This window comes from Chelonia mydas, chromosome 22 (assembly GCF_015237465.2).
Source record: "Chelonia mydas isolate rCheMyd1 chromosome 22, rCheMyd1.pri.v2, whole genome shotgun sequence".
Taxonomy (NCBI): domain Eukaryota; kingdom Metazoa; phylum Chordata; order Testudines; family Cheloniidae; genus Chelonia; species Chelonia mydas.
The window spans coordinates 15,388,230-15,405,214 of record NC_051262.2 but is presented as its reverse complement, the minus strand read 5'-3'; the positions used below and the strand labels follow the sequence as shown (position 1 = coordinate 15,405,214).

Sequence of the window (16,985 nt, the reverse complement as noted above, 5' to 3'; positions counted from 1 at the left end):
GGATTTCAAGCTTCAGGTCTATTTTCTTTAATCTTTTTAGTAGAAAAAGTTAAAGTTCAAAACAGACAAAATAGTCACAAAAACAAAGCTTTCTAACCGGCCGTTTTGACAATTTCAAAACTTATTCCCACCCCCCAACATTTTCTCAAGTCAGGAAATTAATCAAAACTGATTCTTCCTTGCAAACAATTTCAGTTACAAGTCAGCGTTTCAGGAAAAAAATACCTTCTAATTCCCAGCCATCCATAGCCATGAGGTTTCAAAATGCAGCACTTATAAATGTGCAAACGACATGTAACAGCACCTGTCTGATGAGCAGAGGGGCTCCTGAGAAGCTAAGCCCCCCAGAGACTCATGCAGAAGCATGTCTCCAAGCAGCCACTGCCAGCAATGCCCAGCACAAAGCAGCAGGTGTCTGAAAATCTGCAATGAAAATGACAGGAGTTGGACACCCAACAAGCATTACTCATGTATCTGGGTCAGGCCCAGGACCAAGGTAACGATGTAAACAGCAATATCTAAGAGCTGTGCGTGGCTCAAAAGCTTCTCTCAAGGAGAAGCTGGTCCAATAAACGATATTACCTCCCCCACCTTGCCTCTAATATCCAGGACCAGTACAGCTACAACTGCATTGCACATGGTCTAGTTAACATGTATCTGTATGCATTGCATCCTACATTTTTAGGATTGATTTTCCCTTAATTTGTGGATAAATGTACAGCTGAATGTCCCTGAATAGCAGCCTTTACTGAAGAGAGTTAGAGCATCAGAGCAAGCACCTTCTCAAAAATACAACTTGGTGAGAGGAAAGGTCAGACTCCCTGTTCGTGTTTGTTGGAATGTAGGTGCCTGTCCCAAGGGGCTTGGACCGAGAAACTCATTACACCAATGAGCACCATGTAGGGAAGAAACAAGTTTGCACAAGAACTCAAATGCTGAAGATGTTCAGTTTGATTGTTGACAGAAGAATCAGAATCAGGAGATCTGGTCTATGGACATATTGCTAATTTTCTTAAGCTCTTAAGAGCTCTTTGTTAAGGAAGTACATGGTCATCCAATCTAGTGGAATGCAGAATTTGGGTGCTGTCAGTATTTTGCAAGGACTTGACTGAGCTGCTTAAAACCATGGATTTTGTTTTTTCTTCCTGCACTCACAGCTGCTAATTAGTGGTAATTACAGTGGGAGGGTTTCCCAGTCATCAGAATCACCTTATTAATTAGGACTTTGATTACTTTGCTTCCTATCTTGCCCTCTTGCACTTTCTCTTGCACCATCCTTCTCTTGCAGAGCACCTCAATGGTGAAACTAAACAGCTTCAGTAATTCTTAGGTCACAGTATGCAAATCCATCCCCAGAACCTCTAGAGACCATGCAAAATGGGAACCAGCCCACGCGATGCAATGGAATTACCTAAACGTCCCACTTTCTTTGCATTAAGCAATGCCTCTTGCTGTTGGGATTCGCAGAGAGGGAACAGTGGGACTTGAAAGAGAGAGAATAGAATCATTGAAATGTCAGGAGGAAATGGACCTTAAGAGGTCACCTAGCCCAGCATTCTGCACTGAGGCAGCATCAAATATACCTAATTTTAGCTAGTCTTAGAGTTAGAAAGTTTTTCCTAGGATCTAACCTAAATCTTTGTATAGCCTTTGCTATGTCCTTGTTGACAGCACATAAAGAATTTCCACACTTAAGTATTTGGGACGGGAAAAGAACTCAGTCTTCAGGGTATAGTCAACTGCTAACAGATGGGGGCTCAGGAGGAAACATCCCCGGGGGCAGGATATCCCATAACTGCAGGGTTTCTTGCACTTTCCTCTGAAGCAGTTGGTGCTGACCACTGTCAGAACAGGATACTGCATTAGGTGGACTATAGGTCTGACCCAGTCTGGCAACTGGTACATTCCAGAGGAACTGCACATTGTGTCTGGCTGGAGGAGGTTTGCCAATGGCTTCTCTCTACATAAGCCAAATTAAGTCATTAAGCAGGGTCACCCAAGTTAATTTTCATTCCCATCCTGGCACCTCAATTTATCACTGCTACAAACCATTGGAAATAGACTATGTGGAGTGAGCAGGCCTCCATAAAAGTGGCTATGATTACAAATGAGATGCAGATAGTGCTTCACCTGTAATGAAAGGGGTACTGAGGCTCATCCATGGAAAGTCCTGTCACAAATTAAGCCCTGGATACAGACCATAAGTGTTTCAGCTCCAGTAGAAATGGTGTCCCCCTGCAGTTTACTATGGCAGCCCTAGAGGAAGACACCCATGTTAATGGACGTAAAGCAAGCAGAGAAGTATTTTACCCAATATTCTGGTGGGGCAGTAGGGGATGGGTTGCTTTGAACTATGGTTCCTTCATCCAGACTTAGAAGTAATAAATGTTACTTATTACGGAGATGCCCATTGTATCTCTACAGTCAATGTTAAATTTTACACTTAAACCTGGGTTTCCGTTTCTTTGTTATCCTCCCAACAAGTGCAGTACTTTTACAGAATAGAGAGCCTGATCCAGAGCCCATTAAGTCAATGGGAGGCCTTCCACTGACTGGAGTTTGAACCAGTGACTAACTGTTTTCACAATCAGAATGAGGAAACCTGAGAACCTTCCTGCTTTACTGCTGAAAGTTGCTGCCTTGGAAAGAAGGGTATTCGTCCGAATGCTGCAACATTCCACAGAGCCACATTCCAAAACCAAAATCCATTTATTTAATCACAGTTCCCTAGTCTTCCCTTTCCCATGTTAGGTCAGGGGCTCAGCAGAAAAGCATACTAAGACTCTAATGCTGCAGAATCATCTTAACTATGTCTGATCTGCTGAATTATGGCTTCACACTTCAACAAATACAATTAGAGCTAATGATGGTGTTCGTGAGTAGACAATGGAAAAGTCAACCCATTAAACGGCTGGCGAATGGAGCTGTACTATGACAGTTCTAATGAAAGTCCATACTTCAGAATCTTAATGGAGTCCCTTAGAGCAAGGTTCCCTTCTAATTAGATTAACTGACACCTAGCATTGCTCATCTAGGTCTCTTATTACCTGCATTTGATTGTGCAACATTATGACACTGTATTGCTATGAATGAACAAAATTCAGCACAGAAGAGGCTCCGATAACTCAAGGGACAGTTAATGGGAAAGGCAGTCCTCTCTCTCCAAGCCATACATTCAAATACTTAATTAGTGGCGATAAAGCAATTTTCATGCATCTACAGTACTTACACGGCCCCCGCATCACCAGAGCATCTGAGCACCTAACAATCTTTAAGGTCTTTATCCTCACAGCACCCCAGAGAGGTCAGCCAGGGCTGTTAGTTCTCAGCTGTAAAACAGGGCTAAGACATAGGGAGACTAAGACCTGGATACACAAAAATAAGCCACCTATATCCTAGTTTCAGCACTGAGATGCACAAAACTCCTGCTGAACCCTGTAGGCTCCTAAACCCACTTGGCACCTAAAGGTTTTTTGGGGGGAGACAGTAAAAGGTCCCTCAACGCCCATGTTTCTGCCTCATGGGCACTGCTGCCTCTGTCTAGGCGACTGGGTGCCTATCTCCACCCTAAGCTGCAAAGCAGCTCATGAAGTAGGGCAAAGACAGGCGTTCGACCATTACTTTGCCTGCAGGGCCCAATCCAGTAAACGTGTTGAGAAAGTGCCCACCGGATTGGGCCCCTCAAGTGAGTACACAAGGTGGGCTGCAGAGGTGAGGAGACTGCCTTCATAACTTATCCCAGTGGTTTTATTCCCATTTACTCACCTCGGGTGTGGGAACCCCCCAATTCGAGTCCCTCCTCCACCTGCAGAATTGCCATTTCTCAGGTGAGCACTCTTAACTACTGGGTAATGGGATATGTGGGCCTTCTTCAGTGTCTCCCATTGAAGTCTCTCACTGGCTAAGTAATTCAAGAGTCACTGGGGCCAGAAAAGAGCGAACAAAACCAAGAACAACGACAGCCCACTGGTTCGAGCATTTCCCCACGCTGTGGGAGAGCCAGTCCCCTTGCTCCCATGACCCTGACTTGTTTCTGGGATGCTGGACTAACAGACCTGCTAGCTGGTTGAGTCACAGATGGTGGGACTGTCTGCTGTACACCACTTCTGCTCTGCCTAAATCCTGGCCCTAAACTGGGATTGATTTCTGACTGCACAACAAATGGACTCTCCCATTTCAGTGTTTGGCAGATGTATCTCCCCCCTACGCACGCTGAATACCTAACCTCAGAGCAAGCACCACCTCTGGAAGTCGTACTGAAATCAACATACGCTAATCAGCCATTCTGCAATCGACAGCTCCATCACAGCAGCCCGGACACAGTGACGGAAATCGGGGAGGAGGATAGAGAGAGAAAGCAGCAGGGGAAGGATTCATTTTTCAATCAGATTGAGCAAACCAGCCCAAAGGGTTATACATGGAGAGAAATATCCCAAGAGAGATTGGGTGAGGAAGTTATTCAGCAGAACCTCTGCTTTTGCGGATTATACCCCAGCAGCACGGCAGGGACTCCACTTGGAAAGATCTTTGTCATAATGATCACGAGCAAAGAGCCAGTTAAGCACAAGTTTTTAATAGTGTGGCAGAATGAAAATAAAGGAACCAGCGTCTCTCGAACTTGGGAAATAATTTCCCTGTAAAACTAGTGGTTCACACTGAACTATTTAGTTATTTCACAGAAGTGCCCAGAGGCCACAGATGAGATTGGGCCCCATTGTGCAGCCTAGATTTTATGGTACCCATAGGACATCCTATTACGCATTGCTTCATTCCCACTAGACCTTAACACTCCTAAGCCACAGCCATACAAATGCTGCCATCTCAGGAGAACGGATGGCAGCAAGGAAATCATTTTCACAGCAAAGAGACATGTTCGCAGGTGGCAACTGACAACAGCATTTCCCCCTGTCACTAGAGGTTTTGGATCCATGCCTGAGAATATCTATTCCAGCAGGTGGGTCTCTGCAGAGCCAACCCTCGTTGTTCCCCGCAGCTTTGCTGCCAGCTCCAAAAGACAGGCCTTTCTTGTTTGTTGGCTCAATAAAAGCAACATATTATCCAATTTGTCTGCTGATTTAGTCTAAATTGCATGTGGGATTCACACTGCAGAATGTCTGCGTGTGTAATTAACAGATGAAAATCCTTCTCTTTTTAAAATGTAAGTTCTGATTGCCACAGCGATAGGTTTCATAGATTAGCTGGTTAAACCTTCAATTAATGCATATTGACAGCCAAATGTGAAGCTAATATGCAAGTACTAATCTGTCTAGATATTTATATTTCAAGTGATTTAGTTCCTCACACTCCACGCGCTGATGAAATTACATATGCTGAAGCACAAACGTTTCATGGCAATGTACTGGTTTCAATTAAGTTTTCATTGGGAAGCGGGGAGAGACTCATGCTGTACAGCATGGTGGTTAGGACATTGGTCTGAGGTGTGGGAGAGACCTGGGTTAGCCCATCTCTGGGCCAAATCCTGAGTTCCAACTTAAATATTCTGGCATACTGCATTGACCTTTACTATCTTTTATTCAAGAGGAACAAGACTCTGAAGGATTGGAAGCTCGGGCACATCACTGCTGGCGAGCCGTGTGCGCAAACAGAGAAGCAAGTCTGCTCCTGAACTTTGCAGAGGCTCCCCTCCCACCCCTGAGAGCCAAAAGCACACATTAGTGATGAGCATCCAGCTTCTGTAACCCCTTCATGCATGCGTGGGGAAGGCATGGTCATGAGCCAATGTTGCTGTTTCTACGCCACTGCTCCCTTCAGAGGGAATAATCAGCCATGAGGAAAGAGGGGAGGAGGTTTCCGTTGCTCAATGACATTCAAACCATGCACCCCCCCCCCCCATCATGTCAGTCACTCCAGGAGTGAGGAATCTTGGACTGCTCAAGCCACAGGGGAAGGAATGAGCTGAAGGGAAAAAAACGAGCTTAGTTCTCTACCCCATCATTTCTGTGCTCCCACAAAGCATGCACTTGCACCCCTAGAATCTATTTCTTCTCTCCTAAATATGAATGCCGGTGCAGAGATGCATGAATCTAGCTAGATTTGGAGATTACCTGAGGTGCCAAGAGAAGAAACCTTCCCCTTCCTAAGCAGCATTTATATACTGTACAGGGAAAGAGGTGCCCAGGAGCTTCCCTGATGGTGACTCAGAACAGTCTCAAAGCTTACAGCAGCCTGGGACCTTCCCACCAAGTCTGATCTCCTTGTCTCCTAAATGTATCCGCTCCAAATGGGAGCTTCCTCTCCTGCATGGACTGGAGGTCCCCTCTGACTCCCACTGGCCCTTCATGGAATTCTCCAACCCCCCTCTTCCTAACTAAGGAGGTTCCCCAACAATCAAAATTCCCATTTGCTCCACTCCAACCTGGAAAAGCGGTGAACAGCTTTTTGCCTGGAGCCTACATTTGACCTGGTCAGCTTGTTGGACCCTACCAGGAGTTCAAACCCTCACTGACAGCACTCAGGTCATTGGAACACACAAGCCTCCCCATCACAGCAAGGGGCAGTCCCCAGGGAAGGAATCAGTGTACTAGGGCCCCCTAAATCTCTAACCTCAGGGCCCCCTATGCCCTTGGGTAAAATTCTGCATTCTTCAGATACAGAGCAGAACCTGCCTCTGGAATTGTTCTCCCCAATATGCAACTTTCTCTCCAAATGGGAGCGTATTCTGGTGACTGTTGGTTAGCCCTGGATAAAACGTGTACCTGAGTTAAAAAACTGGATGACTAGTTAGTGTCTCCATATCTGCAAACAGAATTTTGCCTTTAATTTGACTGAGCCATCCACCCCTCCCTACGGCCCATTTGAGTTCTGTCTCTGATCACCCTGATGACCAATGGCATGGGACACAATTTGCATCTCATTGGCAAAAATCTCTCAGCCGCAAATGTGCACTGGTTGTGTTTTGGAGATGTTTCTTCCTTGGTTGGGCAGCTGATATGAACTACTCTAAATTAGTGGCTGTTCAGTCATTTTCTATCTACCCATGTCAGCCTTGTCCCAAAGAAAGAACTTCACATGGAACACTTCCCTCCATTTGAACGAGCAGAATGTGTCGGACAGCGCAGTGTAAAAAAGACCTAGCTGTTAATCCAGTGAATACACAACTGTGCAGAGACTGCTGCACATTGTCATCACCCTGCTGGGAAATTTGCAGGAAATACGCTGGCAAGTGCCTTCCAGGAGTTGCTGCCCAAATTAAACAGGTCTCCAGGAGTCTCAGAGCAACTGTCTGGGTCAGCAGTTGAACTGTAATCCAGAGAAGTCTAGACTAGCTGCCGATTATTAAAGGAAAGCTTCCATTTGTTCTTGTAAACTTCAGAGACAGAAAATAAATCTTCCACATCAGCCAGATGCATACAAGGCCAACCCACGTCTTCAACAGCTGCCAGAACACACTGCAGATCCAGGTGCACTTGTGAAGTAGATTCATCAGTAGTATCAAAGGCCAAGCAGAGCTGTAAAGACTGTTTTTCTATTGACAGAGCCCCTTTTCAGTTTTTAACTACACATACAGACACCATAAGTGACTTATCTCCTCAATGACGAAACAGTCGGGGGGAGTGAGGGAGGGAGAGGAATTGTTTCATGTCCTTCACTTTGAATTCTTACTGCTCTGAGGCTCTCCTGCACCCCAGCATGTATTTTGCATTTCACAAGCTGTGCTTGAACAATGAGGCCCTGGAGATTATTCAGGAACCTTTTTTTTAAGGGGAATGGTAAGCATTAATAATAAATGCTTCACATTTGCAACAATTCAAAGGTGTAATCCCTGTGAGCGACTTGTTTTTTAATTACACTTCTAATTAAAAACAATGTTTTCATATGTCCTCTAAAGCCTTTGAAGATCAGTTTAAAAGCAAGCATGCTGGTAAGGGATGAGGCTTCGCAAGTGCACTGGAAATAGAGATCTAGCCAAGCAAATGCCATCTTGAGCAATCAAATGGCACGTGTGTTCCAAGGTTAAGTTACATGAGTCTATGCTCCAGTCCTCAAACAGCCCTAAAAATGATTTGAGTATTTGCCTTTTATCGCTCTTCAAAAAACCCACAGAGTGACTGCAAATGAGAGAAATCAGGGAAGGTTTGTGTGCACACCAGCTGGAGCACAGAACTACAAGGCTGGACTCCTGACTCAGCAGTGACTGCACAATTGAATGCAGGTCATTTAACCTCATTGCACTTCAGTGTATCCCTCTGTAAAATGGAGAGATTATAATGATCACAGTGAACCCTTCTGGCCTGGCCTTGGAATCTACGAATAATAGTCATTGCTTTATATAGTGAACTGATTAATTCCCACACTACTTCTGGGAGATTAAAATGGGGGTGGGGGGTGATATTTGTTAAGGACAGCAAAGCAGACACCATACAGAAGTTAAGGCCGCATTCAGTCAAACAAACATTGTCTATTAAGGATCGTTGCACCAGCCAGAGAGCCACAATTGACGGCATTGCACCAGGCATTGTGTAGTGAAGTTCCCAGATCTGGCTCATTCCTCCAAATCCACTCAAGAGCTGCCACTGATTCTGAGCACTTCCATTTGGGTGCAAGCTGTATCAGGGCAAGCATCTGATTTTCAGAGGTGTCAATCAGCTGCAAATCCAGGCACTCAGCACCTTGGGAAATCAAATGCAAAGGATCCAAAGTTTAATAACTCAAATTTCTGCTCTGCTTTTGAAAAGTTGGCTGCAGGCCACTTGCTCAAGGTCAGACTCTGAATCTGTGATGGAGACTCCTAGAAAACTGGAATTCCTGGCTCTCAAGTCTGCGCTTGTACCACTAGACTCAGTACCAGCAACAATGCTCACCTACCTTCTTGGGAGTCTTAGCTAGTGAATATTGGTGGGATACTTGGAGGGAAGGTAAAGAATTAATAGCATAAGACTACAGTAACTCTCCAGATGGGTGCTTCAGCCAGATTTCTTCACCTGCGTTGTTTTTCCTGGTGTCCTTGTGTCTTAGCATCTGCAACCAGGAGCTTTCTATTAAGGGCTTGATCCTGCACTTGGTGTGTACACACACACAGGTGCCGAGTCAACTTTTCATCTGTATGTGTTTAGGAATAGTCATCCATTCTCAACCTAGAGGGTAGAGCCTTGCTAAACCAGAGGGAATTCTGACCTGCATTTACACCACCAGTCCAGTTTCAGTGAAAAGCCCAAGGGGATTCAGTCATAAACCAGTCATACTGCCCTTCTTGCAGACTGTTGGGAGCCTTTTGTCCCATCACAGATGGGACAGATGCTTTAACTGAGCACTTACGCAGCCAGGATAATCAGTTACATGGAAACAGACTCAATGAAGAATGGGTAAATGCTTTAACGGTAGGGCCTTGGGGAAGCTTCTCCAATAAAAGGAACTTGCACTGACCTCAGGCAAAATATACCAAGGAGCCACTTTTAACATCTCTGCATGTTATTTCTGCTGTTTAGCCAAGCAAGAAAGACAAGCACACCACTGATGTCTGCAGCATGAAGAGAAACAACCCTTCCATGAGTCTATGCAAGGAGGAGTTTGAGCAAAAGGCAACAATTATTTCTCTAGCTATTTTAATTGCAGCTGTGGAGTTGGGATAAGGAGACCCTATAACATGCATGTTTCAGATACTTCCCTGCTCTGACAGCCTCATGTCCTTGGGCTATATCCTCCTCTCACCCACAAATCCCCAAGGGACTCCATAAGCCAATGGAATTGGTTTGGCCATCGCAAACAGGGTTTTGACTTCAGATGGCGAACGTGCAGCAGGGAGCAGATACTCTCAGGGAGCAAACATGCTGTCTGCAGGGGAACACCTTCAGGAGACATAAAAGGCAAGAAAATGGAGGAAAATCAGGGGAGGGGAGCTGAACTTTTAAAACTTTAAACATTCTGTTTAGAAGATACCCTTTCAGTGAAGTTGACTGATCTAAATGTCACATGCACAGATTCTGCAATCAGGGATTCAAGATTCTCATACCAGTTTGTTCTCTTCTGCCTGCCCCCCAAACCTGGGAAAAACCAGAAGACAACCGAGCCCTCAATTTGATTCACAGCTACCACAGCCAGGGTCTCCATCTAGGGAATATTTTGGTGAGCATTTCTTTGCCTGTAACTGTCTTAGGCAACACATGCACATGAAACCAAGGAGGCAAAACTTGGAGTCTTCTAGTCAAGAGAAAAAACCCACAGATGTTTAAATGGAAACAACCCAGTTTAGTCCCTGACAGGCAGAGCTATTCAGAACATTCAACTAATTATAAGGTAGGGGAACTGTCAATATAAAACTGGTGTCAAAGGCACATGGAAACTGCTGGTGTCATTTTTTTGTACAGAGCTACAAGGCTCAGAAATGTCAAGTCAAAATTTCATTTTGAAACAATTCCCAGCTATTTTATCTAGTGACAAGTACTTTTGTTCTGCACAGGTTTGAGGAGATGAGCAGGTTTCTTTTATAAAATAGCTCCTTTCTTCACCCCAGGAGTCAGACCACACTACCAACCTGACACTACCCCCCTGTTTTAAAGGGAGACTTGAATATTTAAATATTAGGAGAAAATAATGGTTGAATACAGCATAGAGTTTTCCCAGCCAGAATATCCATCCCCTCCCCCCATTCTCTATTTGGTTTACATTCTTATACCATGGCAATGACTCAAGGTTAAAATAAATTGGCCTCCATTTTCAGAAGGCCGATGAGGTAATCTTTTATTAGACCAACTTCTGGGGAGAGATAAGCTTTTGAGTTTGCAGAAATCTCTTCTTCAGGTCTGGGAAAGGTATTCAGAGTATCACAGCTAAATACACTAAATCTTCTCCACCTTGTAAGTAGGAAACATTCTGAGGGACCATTCAAGTCAAAGAGGCCTATCGAGAGGAAGTATGGCCTAATGGTTACAGTACTAGCCTGGGACTTGGGAGACCTGGATTTAATTCCCTGCTTTGTCACCGACTCCATGTGAACCCTGGACAAGTTGCCTACTTACTCTGTGCCCCAGTTTCTGATCTGTACAATGGGATAACAGCTCTGCCCTACCTCCTAGGGGTGCTGAGAGGATAAATACCTTAAACCATGAGCCATCCAGATACTATAGCAAAGGGGCCACATCAGAGAGGTGCTTCAATTTTTGGGGTGCTCACCTGAAGATACCTTAGAGAAGCCTTTTTTCAGAGGGTAGCTCCTCTGCACTTTCTGCAAAATCAGGGTTCTTTCAGGTATCTGAATTTGGGTGCCTGAAAATGAAGAACCCGCAAAATCACTGGTCAATTCTAAAAATGTAGGCTTAATGTCTAGAGATAAACATGTATCCACTCCCTTCCTCACACAGCAAGCAAGTTGTGTGTGTTCTCATTATGGCAGGTAACTGCCAAAGAAAGGCACTTTGTATTTGGACAGAACACATGCAAGGCTGGTAGCAATTCTTCGCTTGGCAGGTGCCATTTGTAAAGTCCCTTCTCTGAATCTATGGAACTGAAACCAATTCCTCTGTGGTCATCAGAATGTTACAGGAGCTACATTAGATTACATCATATCCCAATGTCACCGATACACACCAGCTCACATGGCACCCTGAGGTAATTGCATACATTATCTGTAAAAAGAAATGGTATTGTACATCACCCCAGTCCACTCAGCCAACTGTATAGATGGTACAACAATCCCTTTTGCCTTCTCCACTTGTCCTGCAAAGGCCATTTTAAATCATGTGGAATTAATTTCAGACATAAGCAACATCCCTTCTTCTAAACTTAATCTCATTCTTCAGCATGTTTGCTGTAAATCATGAACAGTAACAGTGAGATTGAAACAGGTTTGAATGGGATGGATAAATACTGAGGGGCCCTCCCTAAGAATAAGGGAATGAAAGGTGGGGAAGTAAACGTTTTACTCTTTATAGCAAATACTTCACTCACTGAGGACACTGGCCCCCACTGTAGTAAAGGAAAGGGTATAATTAGCATTCTTGCAGTTTTAGCACTCACTGTCTAGCACAAATTCAGCCTCAACATTATCATGAGGATCAGTGTTTGATTCCCATTTTACAGAAAGGTAAACACTGAGTCCCAAAGACATTATGTAACTTGCTTGAGGTCAAACGGCATGTAACTGACAAAGAAATGAAAGCCAGGATTCCTTATTCACTGGCCCAGGTGTGTTGTCTAAAAGATTGGATCTCCTTGGGAAAAGTTCGCAATGAATGTCAATATTACAACAAGAATACACAAAGAATACTACTTCAATAGTTTAGTCTAATCAAAATGAAGCATGGCAAGCCATGGAGATGCAAATAGGACTGCTAAATGTCTCATCCCAATGTCTTATCAGGTGAAGCAGTGATATCTTTGCACATATCCAAAACCCTTAGTGAAATCTAAATGACCTGTGACTTGATAAACAGCATTCTAGCAGCTACAGCCCCTATGCTCCATCACCAAATTAAAAGCATCCCAGACCTATTGTACCACACACTACATTTTGCATTTAACAGAATCATCGTCATTTGATGAGAACTCTGCAGAAGATTTGTATATTCCTAGTTCTGTGTCCCAACCATAGGAAAATGCTGGCTCATTGTTGACCTGTGGAACATTTTGCTTTAGTCTAATGCTTTATGTGCTTTTCCCCAATGCCAATTCATACAGAGAAATAGTTTAAACTCCCACAATTCATGACTCTCAGTCGTGTCTCCTTCACATCAGCTGAGCTGCAAGTTTCAGAGTAGCAGCCGTGCTAGTCTGTATCTGACTAAAGAAAAGGAGGACTTGTGGCACCTTAGAGACTAACCAATTTGAGCATAAGCTTTCGTGAGCTACAGGTCACTTCATCGGATGCCTGCAGTGGAAAATACAGTGGGGAGATTTTTATATACACAGAACATGAAACAATGGGTGTTACCATACACACTGTAAGGAGAGTGATCAGGAAAGGTGAGCTATTACCAGTGGAGGGGTGGGAGAGAACCTTTTGTAGTGATAATCAAGGTGGGCCATTTCCAGCAGTTGACAAGAACGTGTGAGGAACAGTACGGGGGGAAATAGTTTTATTCTGTATAATGACATGTACCAAGAGGTTTTTAAAAGCTTATAGAAAATAGCTCTTCTGCACCACAGTAACTTATGGATCACATACTCAGCTGGGGTACATCATAGCTCCTTTGAAGCCAATGGATCTACTGTTTTACATCCGTTGAGGATCTGGTCCCATGTGTGTAATTACCGCCTACACCGAGAAACTGAGCCAGAGCCTCAGCAGGTTCACATCAGCACCATTCTGATTTCTACTGTAAATCAGTGTCACTAGCTCAGCTGAGGAACTGGCTCCATAGAATAAAACCTAGGTCTCCTGACTCCAACCCCAGCACCCTATGCATTGGTACATGCAGCTAGACAGAATGCATACCAACAACCATGCAGCTGAAAGTGGTCTCCCCTGACTCGACTGGAGTCTGGATCGGATTACTGAGCTTGTCTTCACAGTCTCTAGGCATTGCGTGAAAGGTCATTCCACCTATCAAACAGCACCTCCAGACTTTGGAAAGGTAATTAGGCATTGTACTACATTGCATGGAGAAATCCATCATCTAAACTGCAATTAAGATTTTAGTGCTATCTCCATTGTTAACATCTGATATTTCAAACAATTGTAAATTTTTTTAAATCAAAGTCATTTTTCTAGTTAACTCTGTATATGTACATATAATCTTGAAAAATCATCCAGGGCATGCTGAGTTAGATTAGTTCTATCGCTCAGAAGACTACACTTATGTTGTGTGCTCAGAGGCTCAGATTTTGCAGAGTGTATCTGTAGGGTGTAGGAAGAGGATGAGTATCGGTTTAAATACCCAGTGAGCCCTCTAGTGGTGCTCACTGTGTTTTAGAAGCCCCCCAGAACCCAGCCAGGAGAGCAGGGTATACGTAGCTAATTCTGAGTAACACAGTCAAGAGTGAGTTGCATTTGTGTGTTACGTATTGTCAGCAAACCTGGTTGTCTGGGACCCCACTGTGCTGGTGAGGTTTTCATAGTATGCTTGTTGTATAAGAGCAAGACACACAATAGTATGCTATGGGTGGAAGGTGCTGGCCCCACAGCCTGAAGACTGCAGTCTTGTGTATCCACAGAGCAATTGAAGCAAAAGGCCTGATCCAACAGGCACTACGAAGATCCCCATTGACAAGAGCAGACTCCCAATGCGCTCTGCCCACATTACCTAAACCCACCTTTAGGGCCAAAACCAAACTATTGGGGATTAAGGAACAATTTTGCCTCTGGACTGAGTATCCCTAACTGCTGGGGTACGTCCTCTTTCTGAAACAGGTGGATATTGGACTACTCTCCCCTGGGCCAATCCAGCCTGACAATTCCTATTTCCCACAGGAGAATCAAAAACTGCCATTCTTAGAAATGTCTTCAGTTCTTCTTTTGCTACATAAACTCAGTAACAAAGAATGGACCCAATTCTACACGCAATGACAAAGACGACCACTGAAGTCAACAGGAGACACCTATGGAAAGCAGGTAGCCACCTTCTGTGCATTAGTTCAGCTATTCTATATATATTGCCCATCCAGCCCACTTCACATCTGAGCCTATAATTAATCCCTGCCTGAGCCTTGCACATCTGGAGAGTTCAAAGGAAGAACTGTGGCAGGCTGTATAACTCCACTCAAGAATAAATCTGAACAGCATTTCTTGAAGGAATAGAAAGCACCTGTTTGCATGTAGGGATTCATTAAGTCATAGACAACTAGTTCTTCCCTCTTCACTAAGGTGAAATGAAGGCAGGGAAATGTACTGCAAATCCAAGTCCTGTGCAGACAAGGAGATTTCTGACTATTTGCTTAGCAGCCAGTGTCCTGAATTCAGTCTTCTGCTGTATTTACAGCTATGTGTGGCTTAGAAAGATTTTGGCTCCGTTTGCTGCAATGAGCCCAGGATACAGAAGGGCAGCAAGCTGTGCCCCTTTGGGCTGCCATCAGACAAACAGGGGAGAGATGTTAACTGGGGTTTTATTTTAAAGCAGTCCATGGGCTAACAATTATATTGGTCCCAGCCTGACCCAACCCACTTGCAGGATGGTTGTTAGCCCCAGAATAATGAGAAAACGTCTAAGGGAGATTGAAATAGGAGCAGTTTGAGTAAAGCACAAGCTCTCACTCCCAGCCGTGTAGAGACCAACTGGTCCACAGGTGCCAGTGAGGGCCTCCAATGCTGTAGATTGTTTTAGGGGAGGCAGGAGTGATTTGGTAATGAGAAGGAAAGCATGGCATCAGCAAGGGCCCCTCTGGGCTGTAAATTAGTTATACTGGGCTCTGGGCAAGACAAGGGAAAACTAGGCTATGGTGATTGACATTGCCTCCTAGGGCACCTCCATGAATCCAGATTAAGGAGAGCAAATGCCTCTTCTGGTGCTATTCAGAAAAGTCAGGCAAGCCGTGTCCCGGGGAGGAGGGAAAAGGATAAACTTGGATTTAGGGAGCAGATGGTGCCACAGATATTGATGGTGGGTTTTGGGAAGAATGCAGTGTCTGGTAAGATGATGCATAGAGCAGGGGAAGGATCCTTACCTTGCACTCATCTTGATCAAGGGCAGAGAGAGAGAAATCAAAGTGAAGACAGCCTGTAGCATCTGATCTGCAGTACCGGAGTAGTACAATTTTCCCACCCTAGCAGACGCTGCCCAGTCACGCAGCCTACAAGGAAGGATCCACCCCCTCCCCCCAGAAAAGTCAAGTTCTTTATCTAGGCAGGAGCCATATTGTATTACAGGAGATCCTCCCCACTCTGTACGGGTAGGGGTGGCACCAAGATTGGGCAATTCAGACCCAGATCACAACAGATTTCAATCCAAAATCTCCACCCCACCATTAGTCCCACTTGAATGTAGGATGGTGTCCAATTGACCAGCATGGGAAAATCATGGCAGAGGAAGTGCTCTGGAAGCCATTGGTATCTGTGTTCTCCTCTATGCTTATGTTCGTCACCTCAGTGGCAGAGGCTAGATTGCCTTTAGCCTTCCCAAGGGGGGGGAAACGTAGTGACATTCACATTCAATTCCACCTTCCCCAGTATGCTACAGGCACTGACAGTTACTGGAGCTCTTGTAGAGAGCATCAGGCAGCACAGCTGGGCTAAGCATGCACAGGACAGTAAATTAAGGTCAGAAGGGACCATTCGGATAATTCTGTCTGATCCTCTGTAGAACACAGGCCAGAGAATGTCATCCAGTAATTCCTGTAATGAGGAAATCACTGCATGAAATTCATGAAAACCAGTAGATTGTGCTTTGTAACAGAAGCCATGTTTATTTTCAGAAACTTTTTTAAAGTAGCATACCTTGCAAGCACAAGGAACCCACAAAGGCATGTATGTTACCTCCTGTTCTGGCCATCCAATTCTCAATTGTCCCCCCCTCAAAATCATGCCTATATTCTGAAAAAAATCCATGGCTTCAGCAGCCTAGTACACTTGTGAACAGCAACCCTAAAGGAGAATGATAATTTTGTGATTAATGCACTGGACTGGGACTCTGGAGATCTGACTCTGCAGTAAACTTCCTATCTGACCTTGGGCAAGTCACTGAAATGTGTCTGTTTCTCATCTGTAAAGCAGGGATTACACTCTCTCCCAACCTTTGTCTTGCCAATTTACACTGTAAACTCTGCAAGGCAGGGACTGCCTCTCCCTATGTGTTTATAAAGCACCTAGCACAATGGGCCCTGATCTTGATTGCAATCCTCCAGGTGCCACCTTAATACAAGAAAGTTATTTGTAGTCGGTATTAGTGCTGTGTGAGAACCAGAATTTCTGTTTCACAGGAAACTACAATGTCAAAATTTGAACTATAAACCAGTCAGTTAATTGCAATATTGGAAAGATGCTGGCACAAAAACTATTTGTAAACACCTACAGGATAATAGGATAAGGAATTGTCAACATGGACTTGTCAAGAACAAATGATCCCAAACCAACCTAATTTCCTTCTTTGACAGGGTTA

At 44.4% G+C, this 16,985-nt stretch overlaps 1 long non-coding RNA gene across 1 annotated transcript in view; it reads right to left on the bottom strand.

Moving 5' to 3' along the window:
• Positions 1-9,216: 9,216 nt before the first annotated feature.
• LOC122463589 overlaps positions 9,217-16,985 on the bottom strand; it is a 29,412-nt gene continuing 21,643 nt past the window's right edge. The window contains exons 2-3 of the long non-coding RNA XR_006287082.1: positions 11,131-11,223; positions 9,217-9,806 (exon numbers count right to left, since the gene is read on the bottom strand). This is a non-coding gene — a long non-coding RNA (uncharacterized LOC122463589). The remainder of the gene's footprint in view (positions 9,807-11,130; positions 11,224-16,985) is intronic.